General features: G+C 43.1%; 1 long non-coding RNA gene across 1 annotated transcript in view; it reads left to right on the top strand.

Annotated features, from left to right (window-relative positions):
- The first annotated feature begins 284 nt into the window (after positions 1-284).
- The window catches only part of LOC140456998 (uncharacterized), a 53931-nt gene continuing 40327 nt past the window's right edge, over positions 285-13888 (top strand). Inside the window, exon 1 of the long non-coding RNA XR_011953303.1 lies at positions 285-381. This is a non-coding gene — a long non-coding RNA (uncharacterized lncRNA). The remainder of the gene's footprint in view (positions 382-13888) is intronic.

Raw genomic sequence — 13888 nt, 5'->3', positions numbered from 1 at the left:
GAAAATATTCTCATAATATTCCTGTTTTATCCGAGACTTTAAACCAGGAATATGCAAGAACCTGTTACAGTTGGGAATCTCAGGATTCTAAAGGTCGGTTGATAAATTTCTTCTAACATTTCTCATAGATTAGATCACTGAACTGTTTAAACTTCTTGTAATTTCCCCACTGAGTGCTCGCCAAGCACAATTTATCACTTTATTTATCAATCCAAATTTCAGAAACAATTCCCAGGCTTGATGGTTTCAAATGTTTTTTGTTAGATCAGTGTCCCGAGTGATCGGAGTCCGTTTTAGGTTCTCCCCTTCGTGAACGCTTTGTCTCAGAAGATAACACATGTCTTGGCTTGTCAAGGACAAGTCTCTCAAAGGCAAATCCAGGTAGGATGTCTGTAAATTTCTATTAATACACATCTAGCAATATGAAAGGCGTTTGGGGAAATTGAAAGGAAGCTGCCAGCAGAAAGAGTTGAACTCCTTGCAGGACTTAAAGGGGGTGGGGCCCAAGTCACTCTGTGATGTAATTTAATTTTGTTCAGGAAAGCTGTTAAAATCTGCTGTTCATTTCAAACTGACCTTGTGAATTTGATAGTTATTTCTTTGGATTTTACGATTTGTTTTCAATTGTCTCCAATTGTTTTAGTATTTTTAAGATCACCTTCACAGCAGAAGCATTTATCTCTCTCCTTGATGTTTTGTATGTTTGTCTTAAACATTTTTGAAAAGCTGAGTTCATTTTGATATTTGCAGATTGATTGATTGTTCTCAAAATACAGATAAACTATCTGGGGTTGTAAAGCACAAAAACTTGTTTGCAAAATCGAATCAAAAAACAGTTCACGCCATTTCAGAAGATTTGAATTTCACCATTAAATCAGTTTTGAATCTCTCATGTAGTATGAACATGAAGGGTCCTTGGCTGAAACGTCGATTCTCCTGCTCCTCGGATGCTGTATTCCTTTAGTGCTTTTCCAGCACCACTCTAATCTTGACTCAAACCTCCAGCATCTGCAGTCCTCACTTTCACAGTATATGAACAACACTCCAATTTTCAGTGAGTCCTCTCTAACTATCAGGTGAGTTCCTACCTTTTGTGCAGTGTAATGAGGTATACAGCTGATTCATTATACGGGGTGTTCTGTCTATTGCCCATTTCTCTTTTCAGCTATTTTATACCTTTTATCCTCATCGACACCTGCTGCAGCCACTGACTCGCAGTTTCTTCTTATATTAGCATTAACTCATCTACACAACTGTAAATATCAAGTGGTGGTGATCACTTCCCATTTCTGATCTTTTTTCCTTCTTTGGAACCATCCAGATACATTTTCCTCCAGTGGTGTGGTGCCCTGTGGATTGAACCCACCTCTCAACACTGCCTTTGTCAATTTTGTCTGTTGTTCTGCTGTAAACCTGGTGATGGAGCCCTCTGATATTCAATCAAATTGTCCTCATTCACTCCCAGATTGCCTTTTTTTTTTAAAAAGCCCCCTGAGAATATTGTTCCCCACTAAAGATGTGATTTTAACCACTGACTGAGGCATTGCGACAATGACTCCTCTTTTGAGATCTGTTAGCATAGGTGTGGTATGATGTAGGAAGGAGATGTCCAGTTAAATGTTAGGCTTTAATGTTTTGAAATTATTTTCCTCTGTGAAAATGGCAGAAAAGAGTATTCAACTCCTTGAAACTGTCCCTCAATTCCTTCTGGACTGTCCAAGTGTCACTCTTGCTCTCCCTCCTATCTCTTCACCATTTCCTGCTTCAGGCTTCTCTTCCCCTTCCCCAGTTGTAATCTCTCCCAGACCTTTCCCGAGACAACTTTCCCGATGCCTCATCCCCTTCAGAATCTGGTAGCATCCTTTGTCGTACCTACTACAGTGTGTTTAAATTCTTGCATTCAGCAAAACAACTATAAGTTGCTGCTTATGGACAGTAATACTTAATTATTAACATAATTAACATTAGAACAATAAAGTATCCTGTAAACTAACTGAAAAAACCCCAAATTATATTCTGCTTTTAACTTTGTATGATCATATACCACCACACAAGAACATGGCCAGGCTCATGGTGATGTTGTTGTTTCTTCAGATGGTCTTAGTGGTGTTTTCTCTTTTCGGTGGTTAATCTCGAGTTAACGCCCTGAAGAGGGTTTGTGGTGATTCTTATCCTTCCAAGTCTTTGTGCCGTTTTGGGAGGGTCTTGAGGATCTGTCAATGGATTGATCAGGTTCAATTGAACCTGATCAATCAGACCCAACCAGGTGCTGGCACATTGGATGTCCATTTATGGTAGGTGCTGGGTGCATGTAACCTTCTCCAATAAGGGTGCTAGGTGCCTCTGTGTCTAGCAAATGATTTGTTGGTACAGATGGTCCCAAGGGCAACACTCCATTGTCCCAACCAAATTCAACTTCAGGTGTGTATTGCAGTGTCTGCAGCTGTCAAGCTTGTTTGCAAACCATCTGTAGGCAACTGCAGCCTGTCTGGATTCTGCAGTATGTGGATTAGCATAATTACTTTAGTCATGACTGGGTTCTATTTCCCAGCATGCTTTAATCATTGTCCATCTTTTGAAACTCCATGGTAAGTTTCTTATTGTCCAAGAAGACAATGCAGTCGGTGAGATAACTGAAATGCAGACTACTAGACCTAGATGGGATTGAGGTGCATAAGGAAGAAGCGTTAGCAATTCTGGAAAGTGTAAAAAAAAGGTAAGTCCCCTGGGCCGAATGGGTTTATCCAAGGATTTTCTGGGAAGCCAGGGAGGAGATTGCTGAGCCTTTGGCTTTGATCTTTACATTGTCATTGTCTACAGGAATAGCGCCAGAAGACTGGAGGAGAACAAATGTTCCCTTGTTCAAGGAGGGGAGTAGAGACGACCCTGGAAATTATAGACCTGTGAGCCTTACTTCAGTTGTGGGTAAAGTGTTGGAAAAGGTTATAAGCGATAGGATTTAGAATCATCTAGAAAAGGAAGAATTGATTAGGGATAGTCAAGGCAATTTTGTGAAGGGTGGGTCATGCCTCACAAACCTTTGATTCTTTTGAGAAGGTGACCAAACACTGGGATGAGGATAAAGCAGTTGATGTTTATATGGATTTCAGTAAAGCATTTGATCAGGTTCCCCACAGTAGGATATTGCACAAAAAGGTGGGGCATGGGATTGAGGTTGATTTAGCAGTTTGGATCAGAAATTGGTTCGCTGAAAGAAGACAGAGGGTGGTGGTTGATGGAAACTTTGCATCCTAGAATTCAGTTTCTAGTGGGGTACTGCAAGGAGCTGTTTTGGGTCCACTGTTTGTCATTTATATAAATGACCTGGATGAGAGCATAAAAGGATGAGATAGTAAATTTGCAGTTGACACTCAGGTTGGTGGCGTTGTGGATCGTGACGAAGGTTGTTGTAGGTTACAGAGAGACATAGATAAGCTGCAAAGCTGGGCTGAGAGGTGGCAAATGGTGTGCGGTTATTCACTTTGGAAGGAGGAACAAGAATGCAGAGCGCTGGGCTAATGGTAAGATTCTTGGTAATGTATGTGATCACAGATCTCTGTCAAGGTGCATCAGTCCTTGAAAGTTGCCTCCCAGGTTGAGAGGATTGTTAAGAAGGCAATATGGTGTGTTAGCTTTTCTTGGTAGAGGGATTGAATTTCGGAAACATAAGATCATGCTGAGCTGTACAAAACTCTGGTGCAGCCACATTTGGAGTATTGCGCACAGTTCTGGTCACCGCATTATAGGAAGGATGTGGAAGCTTTGGAAAGGGTTCAGAGGGTACTTAGGAAAATGTTGCCTGGTATGGAAGGAAGGCCTTACGAGGAAATGCTGAGGGACTTGGCTGTTTTTGTTAGGGAGAAGAAAGTTGAGAGGTGACTTAATAGAGACATGTAAAATAATCAGTGGGTCAGATAGCCTTTTCCCTCAGATGGTGGTGGCTAGCTTTAAATTAAGTTGTGATAGACATAGGACAGATCTCAGAGGTAGTTTCTTTACTGAGAGTAGTAGGGGCGTGCATAAGATTGCCTGCAACAGAAGTAGACTCGCCAACTTTAAGGGCATTTAAATGGTCATTGGATAGGCATGTGGACAAGAATGGAATAGTGTAGGTTAGATGGGCGTCAGATTGGTTCCACATGTTGGCGCAACATCAAGGGCCGAAGGGCCTCCACTGTGCTGTAACGTTCTATGTTCAACATAAATTCATTATTTCAGGTGGCTCATCAGGCCACAGATCCTGAATGTGAAATGTGATGAATCACATAATAAAAGTTAAAAATCACACAACACCAGGTTATAGTCCAGCAGGGCTTTTTCTGAAAGCACTAGCTTTCGGAGTGCTGCTCCTTCATCGGATAGCTGTGGAGCAGGATCATTAGACACCGAGCTTATAGCAAAAGCTTAGTGTCCTGCAACTGAAATGATATATTGAACAAACCTTGGTTGTTATCAAGTCTTTCATCTTTTAGAATGGGTTGCAGGTTTTGGTTCATTATGATATAAATCCCAGAACTTCTTAAGTCGCCTTCTCTGGAGCGTCGGAGGCTGAGGGGTGACCGTATAGAGGTTTATAAAATCATTAGGGGCAAGGATAGGATAAATAGACAAAGTCTTCCCCCTGGGGTGGGGAGTCCAGAACTCTAGGGCATAGTTTTAGGGTGAGAGGGGAAAGAGACCCAAGGGTGGTACGTGTATGGAACGAGCTGCCAGAGGAAGTGGTGGAGGCTCGTACAATTGCAACATTTAAAAGGCATCTGGATGGGTATATGAATCAGGAAGGGTTTGGAGAGATATTGGCTTGGTGCTGGCAGGTGGGACTAGATTGGGTTGGGATATCTGGTCGGCATGGATGAGTTGGACTGTTCTGTACATCTTGACAACTCTGTGAACGCCACCATGACAGATGATAAAGTTTGAATTTGATGAAACAAGTATGTGAAATTAAGGGTCTATCCAGAGTTGGGGCTGAGGGGATTCCATTGAGCTGAGTTACACAGTGGTTAGTACAGCTGCCTTACATCACCAGGGACCCGTGTTCAATTCCATCCTCAGGCGAGTGTCTGTGTGGAGTTTGCTTGGTCTTCCTGTGCCTGTATGGGTTCACACCAAGTGCTCAGGTTTCCTCCCACTGTCCAAAGATGTGCAGGTTAGGGGGATTGGTCATGGTCAATGCAGGGATAGGGTAGGTGACTGGGTTTGGGTGAGGTGTTCTTCTTAGCTAGTTGGGCTGAATGGCCTGTTTTCACAATGTGAGGATTCAATGATTTCATGACCTATTCTGCTGTTTGATCATGGACAGACCATCATTTACTCACTGAGTAGTAGATTAGGTCAGTGTGGGTGCTGACTGCCCAGTGACTGGAATATCTCTCAAAGATCTTGTTTGTGTCCTCCTTTCCTCTCCTGGGATTACAGGGCTGAGTGACCCTCCCCTTCAAAACTACTCCCACTGACATCCTGCTCCTGACACAGCTTTTCACTGGTGTGCTGCCTATCACTGTAGCACAGACTCTCACTGGGTCAGCATTGCCCTGTCACAAACTCTCTCCATTAGTTATTGTTTGTGGCCAACAGTATAGCTACAATCTTAATTCTACTTGTACCTGTTTACAGGGATTAGGGGCTAAGGAGAGAAAGCAGGAGAATTCGGGTTGAGAAACTATCAGCCATGACAGAATGGCAGAGTAGGTTCAGTGGGCAGAATGGTTGAATTGTGCTGCTGTGTCTATCGTGTCCCAATGTACATTATATACTTGGAATGAGAATGTGTTGTAATGATATTAAGAAAGTCAGGAAAGCAAATTGGGGAAGTTTTATGGCCACGTGCATGCAACTGTCAGAACAAAAGATGGAGGAAGAGAATTTATTCACTTTCTTTTGACATTGAAGAAAAGTGGAAAGGAAAAGGTAGGGATCTACGGAGGGGTGGGCCTGATATCAGTGGTGGGCAGAATCTTGGAGGGGATTCTGAGGGACAGGATTTAAACCTGTTTGGAAAAGTAAGGACTGATTTAAGGAGAGTTTGTGCGCGTGGCACATTGTGTCTCACTAACATGATTGAGTGATGAGGATTGATAAAGGCAGAGTCATGGATGTGGCCTTTCTGGACTTCAGTGAGGCATTTGACAACAGTTCCCCATCATAGACTGGTTAGCAAGATAAGATCGCATAGAATACAGGGAGAACGAGCAATTTGGACACTTGACTGACTCGAAGGTTGGAGACAGAAGGTGATAGTAGAGGGTTGCTTTGCAGAAGGAAGCCTGGGACCACCTGTGTGCCGCAGGGATCGGTGCTTTGTCCACTGCCTTTTATAAACGATTTGGATGTGAATATAGGAGGTATGTTTAGTAGGTTTGCAAATGACACCAAAATTGGTGGTGTAGTGGACAGCAAAGGTTACTTCAAGGTAAAATGGAACCTTCAATTGATGGGCTGAGAAGTGGCAGATAGAGTTTAATTTAGAGAACATTGAGGTGTTGCATTTTGTTAGTACAAATCAAGGCAGAACTCATACCTTAATGGTAAGGTTTTTGGGTAACTTGCCAAACAAAGAGGCGTTGGAGTGCAGGTTCATTTTTCCTTGTAAGTGGAGTTGCAAGTAGACAGGGTAGTCAACAAGGTATTTGGTACGCTTGCGTTTATTGTTCAGTGCATTGAGCATTTGGAGTTGGGAAATCCTGTTGCAGTTGTACAGGACATTTATTCGGCCACTTTTGGAATATTACCTTAAAATCTGGTCTCCCTGCTATAGGAATGATGTTGTGAAACTTGAAATGGTTCAGCTAGATTTACAAGGCTGTTGCCAGGGTTGGAGGCTTGAGTGATGGGGAGAGGCTGACCATGCTGCGGCTATTTTCCCGGGAGCATCGGAGGCTGGGTCGACCGGTGAGGGAACCTTATTGACGTTTATAAAATCATGAAGCACATGGATAGGCTGAATAGTTAGCGGAATGGAGTCCAAAAGTAGAGTGCATAGGTTTAAGGTGAGAGGGAAAATGTTTAAAAGGGCCCAAGAAGCAACTTTTCCATGCCCAGCATGGTGTGTGTATGGAATGAAGAGGAGGCTGTTACAGTTGCAACATTCAAAAGGCATCTGGATGGGTATATGAATAGGAAGGGTTTCGAGGGATATGGGCCAAATGCTGGCAAATGGGACTAGATTAATTTCAGATATGAAGTCAACACGGATGAGTTGGACTGAAGGGTCTGTTTCTGAATTGTACATCTTGATGACTGCCTCTATTTCATTTCTCAAAGTATTCCAAAATCAAACAAAAACATTCATCTTGGAATTTGTTGCTTCCCTGGAATTACATCTGTGATAAATCTTGCTCTGATCTGAATATTTATCACTTCATGAATTTTTCACGGTACAACTCCACCTCGCCTTCCCTTATCAGTTCCTGTTGGATACAACAATTTCCTCACGACCTTCACAAAGGCTCCGAAGAAAACTAAAAGTTCCCTTGGCCTGTCTTGCACATCTACAGGCGTTGACAGTCTATTGTGTCCTTTGAACTGTGAGGAAGCTCCCATTTTTATTTGCAATATCTTTAAAACCAGCTGCTTCCAGCAACTTAATCAGCACATTGGTTGGGCAAATCAAATTAGCCACAATGCCATAGAGGAGAAATTCCTGGCATGTATATGGGATGGTTTTCTTGACCAATATGTGGAGGAATCAACTAGAGAGCAGGCCATCTTAGACTGGTTACTGTGTAATGAGACCGGAATCATTGCGTCAATACTTTGGTTCTGCCTTCACAAAAGGGCACACCAGTCAGATACCAGAAATGTCAGAGAATGCAAGATTTAGTGAGAGGGAAGAACTGAGGGAGACCAATATTAGTAGAGAAATGATGCTGGGAAAATTGAGGGAATTGAAGGTGGATAAATAACCAGGGCCTGATCATCTACATCCCAGAAAAGTGGCTCTAGAAATAGTGGATGCATTGGTGGTCATCTTCCAGGATTCCAGAGACTCTGGCACAGTCCATGTCGATTGGTGGTTAGGTAATGTCACTCCAATATTCAAAAGGGGAGATAGAGGAAAGCCATGGAATTATACACCAATAAGCTTGACATCGGTGGTGGGGAAAATTCTCGAATCCATGATTAAGGGCTTTGTAGAGTAGCATTTAGAAAGCAGTGGCAGGATCAGACAAAGTCTTCATGGATTTATGAAGGAGAAATCATGCTTGAGATATCAGTTGGAGTTCTGTGATGTAACTAGTAGAGTTGACAAGGGGGATCCAGACAATGTGGCATATTTGGACTTTCTGAAAGTGACACCGTCCTGCATAAGAGATTATTATGCAAGATTAAAGTGCATAGATTGCGGGAAGTGTATTGAGATGGATAGAAAACTGGTTGGCAGAGAGGAAACAGTAGGAATTAATGGGTCCTTTTCAAATTGGCAGACACCAACTAATGGAGTGCCAGAGGGATCAGTGCTAAGACCCCAACTCTTCACCATATATATTACTGATTTGGATGAGGGAACAAAATATAACATCTCAAAGTTTGCAGATGATAGCAAGTTGGGTGGGAGAATGAGCTGTGATGAAGATGCAGAGATCTGGACAGGTTGGGTGAGTGGACAAATCAATTTGCAGACGCAGTATAATTTGGATAAATGTGAGGTAATTCCCTTTGGAAGCAAAAACAAGCAGGTAGTTTACAACCGGAATGGCTGTAAATTGAGAGGGGAGTGTGCAGTGGGACCTGGGTGTCCTTGTTCACCAGTTAGTCATACAGCATGGAAACAAACCCTATCGGTCCAACCCATCCATGCTGACCAGATATCCCAACCCAAACTACTCCCACCTGCCAGCACCTGGACCATGTCCCTCCAAACCCTTCCTATTCATATACCCATCCAAATGTCTCTTAAATGTTGCAATTGTACCAACCTCCACCACATCCTCCAGCAACTCATTCCATACATGTACCACCCTATGCGTGAAAAAGTTGCCCCTTAGGTCTCTTTTATATCTTTCCCCTCTCACCCTAAACTTATGCCCTCTAGTTCTGGACTCCCCAACCCCAGGGAAAAGACTGTCTATTTACCCTATCCACGCCCTTCAATTTTGTAAACCGCTATCGGGTCAGCCTCCGACGTTCCAGGGAAAACAGCCCCAGCCTGTTCAGCCTCTCCCTGTAGCTCAGATCCTCCAACCCTGGCAACATCCTTGTAAATCTTTTCTGAACCCTTTCAAATTTCACAACATCTTTCCAATAGGAAGGAGACCAGAATTGCTCGCAATATTCCAACAGTGGCCTAACCAATGTCCTGTACAGCCGCAACATGACCTCCCAACTCCTGTACTCAATACTCTGACCAATAAAGGAAAGCATACCAAATGGCGCCTTCACTATCCTATCTACCTGCGACTCTACTTTCAAGGAGCTATGAACCTGCATCCAAGGTCTTTGTTCGTAACACTCCCTAGGACCTTACCATTTAAGTGTATAAGTCCTGCTAAGATTTGCATTCCCAAAATGCAGCACCTCACATTTATCTGAATTAAACTCCATCTGCCACTTCTCAGTCCATTGGACCATCTGATCCAGATCCTGTTGTAATCTGAAGTAACCCTCTTCGCTGTCCACTACACCTCCAATTTTGGTGTCATTAGATTAGATTACTTACAGTGTGGAAACAGGCCCTTCGGCCCAACAAGTCCAGACCGACCCGGTGAAGCACACCCACCCAGACCCATGCCCCTACATTTACCCCTTCACCTAACACTATGGGCAATTTAGCATGGCCAATTCACCTAACCTGCACATTTGTGGACTGTGGGAGGAAACCCACACAGACACTGGGAGAATGTGCAAACTCCACACAGTCACTCGCCTGAGGCGGGAATTGAACCTGGGTCTCTGGCGCTGTGAGGCAGCAGTGTGAACCACTGAGCCACCGTGCCGCCCACGTTAGTCATCTGCAAACTTACCAACTGTACCTCTTATGCTCGCATCCAAATCATTTATGTAAATGACATGAAAGTAGAGGACCCAGCACCGATCCTTGTGGCACTCCTGGTCACAGGCCTCCAGTCTGAAAAACAGCCCTCCACCACCAACCTCTCTCTCCTACCTTTGAGCCAGTTCTGTATCCAAATGGCTCGTTCTCCCTGTATTCCATGAGATCTAACCTTGCTAATCAGTCTCCCATGGGGAAGCTTGTTGAATGCCTTGCTGAAATCCATATAGATCACATCTACTGCTCTGCTCTCATCAACCTTCTTCGTTACATCTTCAAAAAACTCAATCAAGTTTGTGAGACATGATTTCCCACGCACAATGCCATGTTGACTATCTTGAATCAGTCCAAACATCGACTGAGACTGCCATAGTGCTAAAGGTTTAGATGGAGGCAAATTTGTTAAGTGTGTACAAGACAATTTTCTGATTCAGTATGTCGGTGTACCTACTAGAGAAGGTGCAAAAGTTGACCTACTCTTTGGAAGTAAGGTAGGGCAGGTGTCAGTGGGGGAGCACTTTGGGGCCAGCAACCATAATTCTAATCGTTTTAAAGTCGTGATGGAAAAGGATAGACCAGATCTAAAAGTTGAAGTTCTAAATTGGAGAAAGGTCAATTTTGACGGTATTAGGCAAGAACTTTCAAAAGCCGATTGGAGGCAGATGTTCGCAGGTAAAGGGACAGCTGGAAAATAGGAAGCCTTCAGAAATGAGAGAACAAGAATCTAGAGAAAGTATATTCCTGTCAGGATGAAAGGGAAGGCTGGTAGGCATAGGAAATGTTGGATGATGAAAGCAATTGAGGATTTGTTTAAGAAAAGGAAGGAAGCATGTATCAGGTATAGACAAGATAGATCGAGTGAGTCCTTAGAGTATAAAGAAAGTAGGAGTATACTTAAGAGGGAAATGTGGAGGGCAAAGCGGGGACATAGCTTTGGCAAATAGAATTAAGGAGAATCCAAAGGGTTTTTACAAATATATATAAAGGACAAAAGAGTAACTAAGGAGAGAATAGGGCCCCTCAAAGATCGGCAAGGCGGCCTTTGTGTGGAGCCACAGAAAATGGGGGAGATACTAAATGAATACTTTGCATCAGTATTAACTGTGGAAAAGGATATGGAAGATATAGACTGTAGGGAAATAGGTGGTGGCATCTTGCAAAATGTCCATATTACAGAGGAGGAAGTGCTGGATGTCTTGAAACGGTTAAAAGTGGATAAATCCCCAGGACCTGATCAGGTGTACCAGAAAACTCTGTGGCAAGCTAGAGAAGTGATTGCTGGGCCTCTTGCTGAGATAGTTGTATCATCGATAGTCACAGGTGAGGTGCCAGAAGACTGGAGGTTGGCAAACGTGGTGCCACTGTTTCAGAAGGGCGGTAAATTCAAGCCGGGGAACTGCAGACCAGTGAGCCTGATGTTGGTGGTGGGCAAGTTGTTGGAGGGAATAATGAGGGCCAGGGTGTGCATGTATTTGGAAAGGCAAGGACTGATTCAGGATAGTCAACATGGCGTTGTGTGTAGGGAATCACGTCTCGCAAACTTGACTGAGTTTTTTGAAAATGCCCAGTTGGTGAAGGTAAGCATACAGGACTTGGAAACAAACATGATCAGCAAACTGACTGTCATCCTTCCATCTGTGAGAGATGATGGAAATGCAGCCTCAGCATTTTGCTGAGATTATCTGCTGCCCTCCGAATAGTTGAACAAATAATTCTGTCAAGAATCATCATCATCATCAAACAAACCCTGACAAGGCAAATAGTATGTTGGCCTTCATTGCAAGAGATTTTGAGTACAGGAGCAGGGATGTGTTCTTGCAGCTGTATAGGGCTTGGTGAGGCCACACCTAGAATATCACGTGCAGTTTTGGTCTCCTTTCCTAAGGAAGGATGCTCTTGCTCTCCAGGGAGTGCAGCGAAGGTTAACCAGGATGATTCCAGGGTTGGCGGATCTGACCTATGAAGAGAGATTGACGAGGTTAGGGTTGTTTTCACTGGAGTTCAGATGTATAAAATTCTATTGGGACAAGCAAGACAGGGTGGATGTAGGGAGGATATTCCTGAGTGTGTGTGTGTGTGTGTGTCCAGAACCAGGGGTTGCCAACTGAGGATTTGGGTGGACCATTTAGGATGGCGATGAGGTATTTATTCACCCAAAGAGTGGGCAGCCTGTGGAATTCATTGCCACAGGAAGTAGTTGATGCCAAAACATTTGAATGTATTCAAGAGGCAGCTAGATATAGCACTTGGAATGAATGGCATCAAAGGTTATTGGAAGAAGGCAGGAATGAGCTATTGAGTTGAATGATCAGCCATGATTGAGCCTCCCCCACCACTCATCACAAAGGGATGAATAGTCTCCTGCTGCTGCTATCTTCTATGTTTGTGACCTGAGAATGTGCAGTAAAACTCTCTATTCCTGAGCAGCTGCTGAGGTGATCAGAACACTGATTATAGATCAAATCACTGAACTACTTTTTAAACTTTTTCAAGCAAGCAATACCGACATCTCGTGTCTTCAGCCTATTTACATCCTCCTGCATCGTCTGGTAACCCACCTCACTATCCACAGCTCCCCCAATCTTTGTGTCATCCACAAACTCACCAACCAAACTACACTTTACAAGATGCCATCAGACAATAATCTGGAAGTTATATGCTTTTTAAAGATTTGAATTGGTGTTTTAGGGAAAGTTAGAGAAACTCATTTCCTGGACAATTAAAATTATGAATTTTGGTCCATATCGTGAATTGTGTCTGACTAACTTATTGTTGGATCTGCCCCATTTCTCTCCTTTTGGATAAGAAGCAATTGAGCAGCCAGCTGGCATATCATACTTGGAAATGGAATTACATTTAATGTAATTTCTTAAAGTAGGAATTCTCCCTCTCTGTAAAACATACTTTGCATTTTCCTACAGGACTCCGAAACAAACATGATCAGCAAACTGACTGTCATCCTTCCATCTGTGAGAGATGATGGGAATGCAGTCTCAGCATTTTGCTGAGATTACCTGCTGCCCTCCGAATAGTTGAACAATTGATTCTGTAAAGAATCATCATCAAACAAACCCTGACATATTGTCTTTCTGACACAAGTGAAAATGAACTGGCACAAAACAGGGCAATTCAGTGAGCTCCTGATGAGACTGAATTTGAATGAAATGGGCAGCTGGGACTGAAGGCAGCAAGCTTAATGGCAGATATCAGCTGCCTCTTGATCAGCTCCTGTTCTTACAATTATCATCCTGAGGATGACAGACAGAGTGAAGCAAAAACTCAAAATATCGATGGTCCCTTGGATCGGTGAAATCACTGTTTAATTCTCAGCATTTTCAGGTGGATCTGCAGTTTGAGCAGTGAGCTTAGATATTTTCATGCTGTTTTTGGAGGTTTTCTTTTTTGAATAAATTAATCAGCAACATGAAACACCAGAGGCAAAGAGCAGCAGTTTGTTTCTGGAAGAGGTTCCTTCATGTCAACTTTGAGATGGATTTTGAAATAATTAACTCGGAGTGCTGACTGCAGGGAAGTCGGAAAGTCTCCAGATTTGTAAAATACTTTCAGCTCCCACAGTGTTAGGCTGATGGATTCCCTGCTAATACAGAAAGAATAGCACTGTCACAGTGGTTTCTTCCATATGATACAAATCAACTTCACTCAACATACTCTTTTCCTTGCTCTCAATGCTCCCAGTAAGGAAGTCACGCTCCAGCCTAATAAGAGCTTTGGGCATACTGTAAAATGGATACTATCAGCTCAGATATGTATTATAGATTAATAGAACAGAAAATCAGTAGAGATGTACAACAGTGACAAATCAACTGAGATCCAACATTTTCTATCCATCGGAGTCAATGTTATTCCACTATTCAACAATGTATCTCTGAAATCCAC

This window comes from Chiloscyllium punctatum, chromosome 3, assembly GCF_047496795.1.
Source record: "Chiloscyllium punctatum isolate Juve2018m chromosome 3, sChiPun1.3, whole genome shotgun sequence".
NCBI classification, from domain to species: Eukaryota; Metazoa; Chordata; class Chondrichthyes; order Orectolobiformes; family Hemiscylliidae; genus Chiloscyllium; species Chiloscyllium punctatum.
This window is presented reverse-complemented; position numbering and strand designations above follow the sequence as displayed.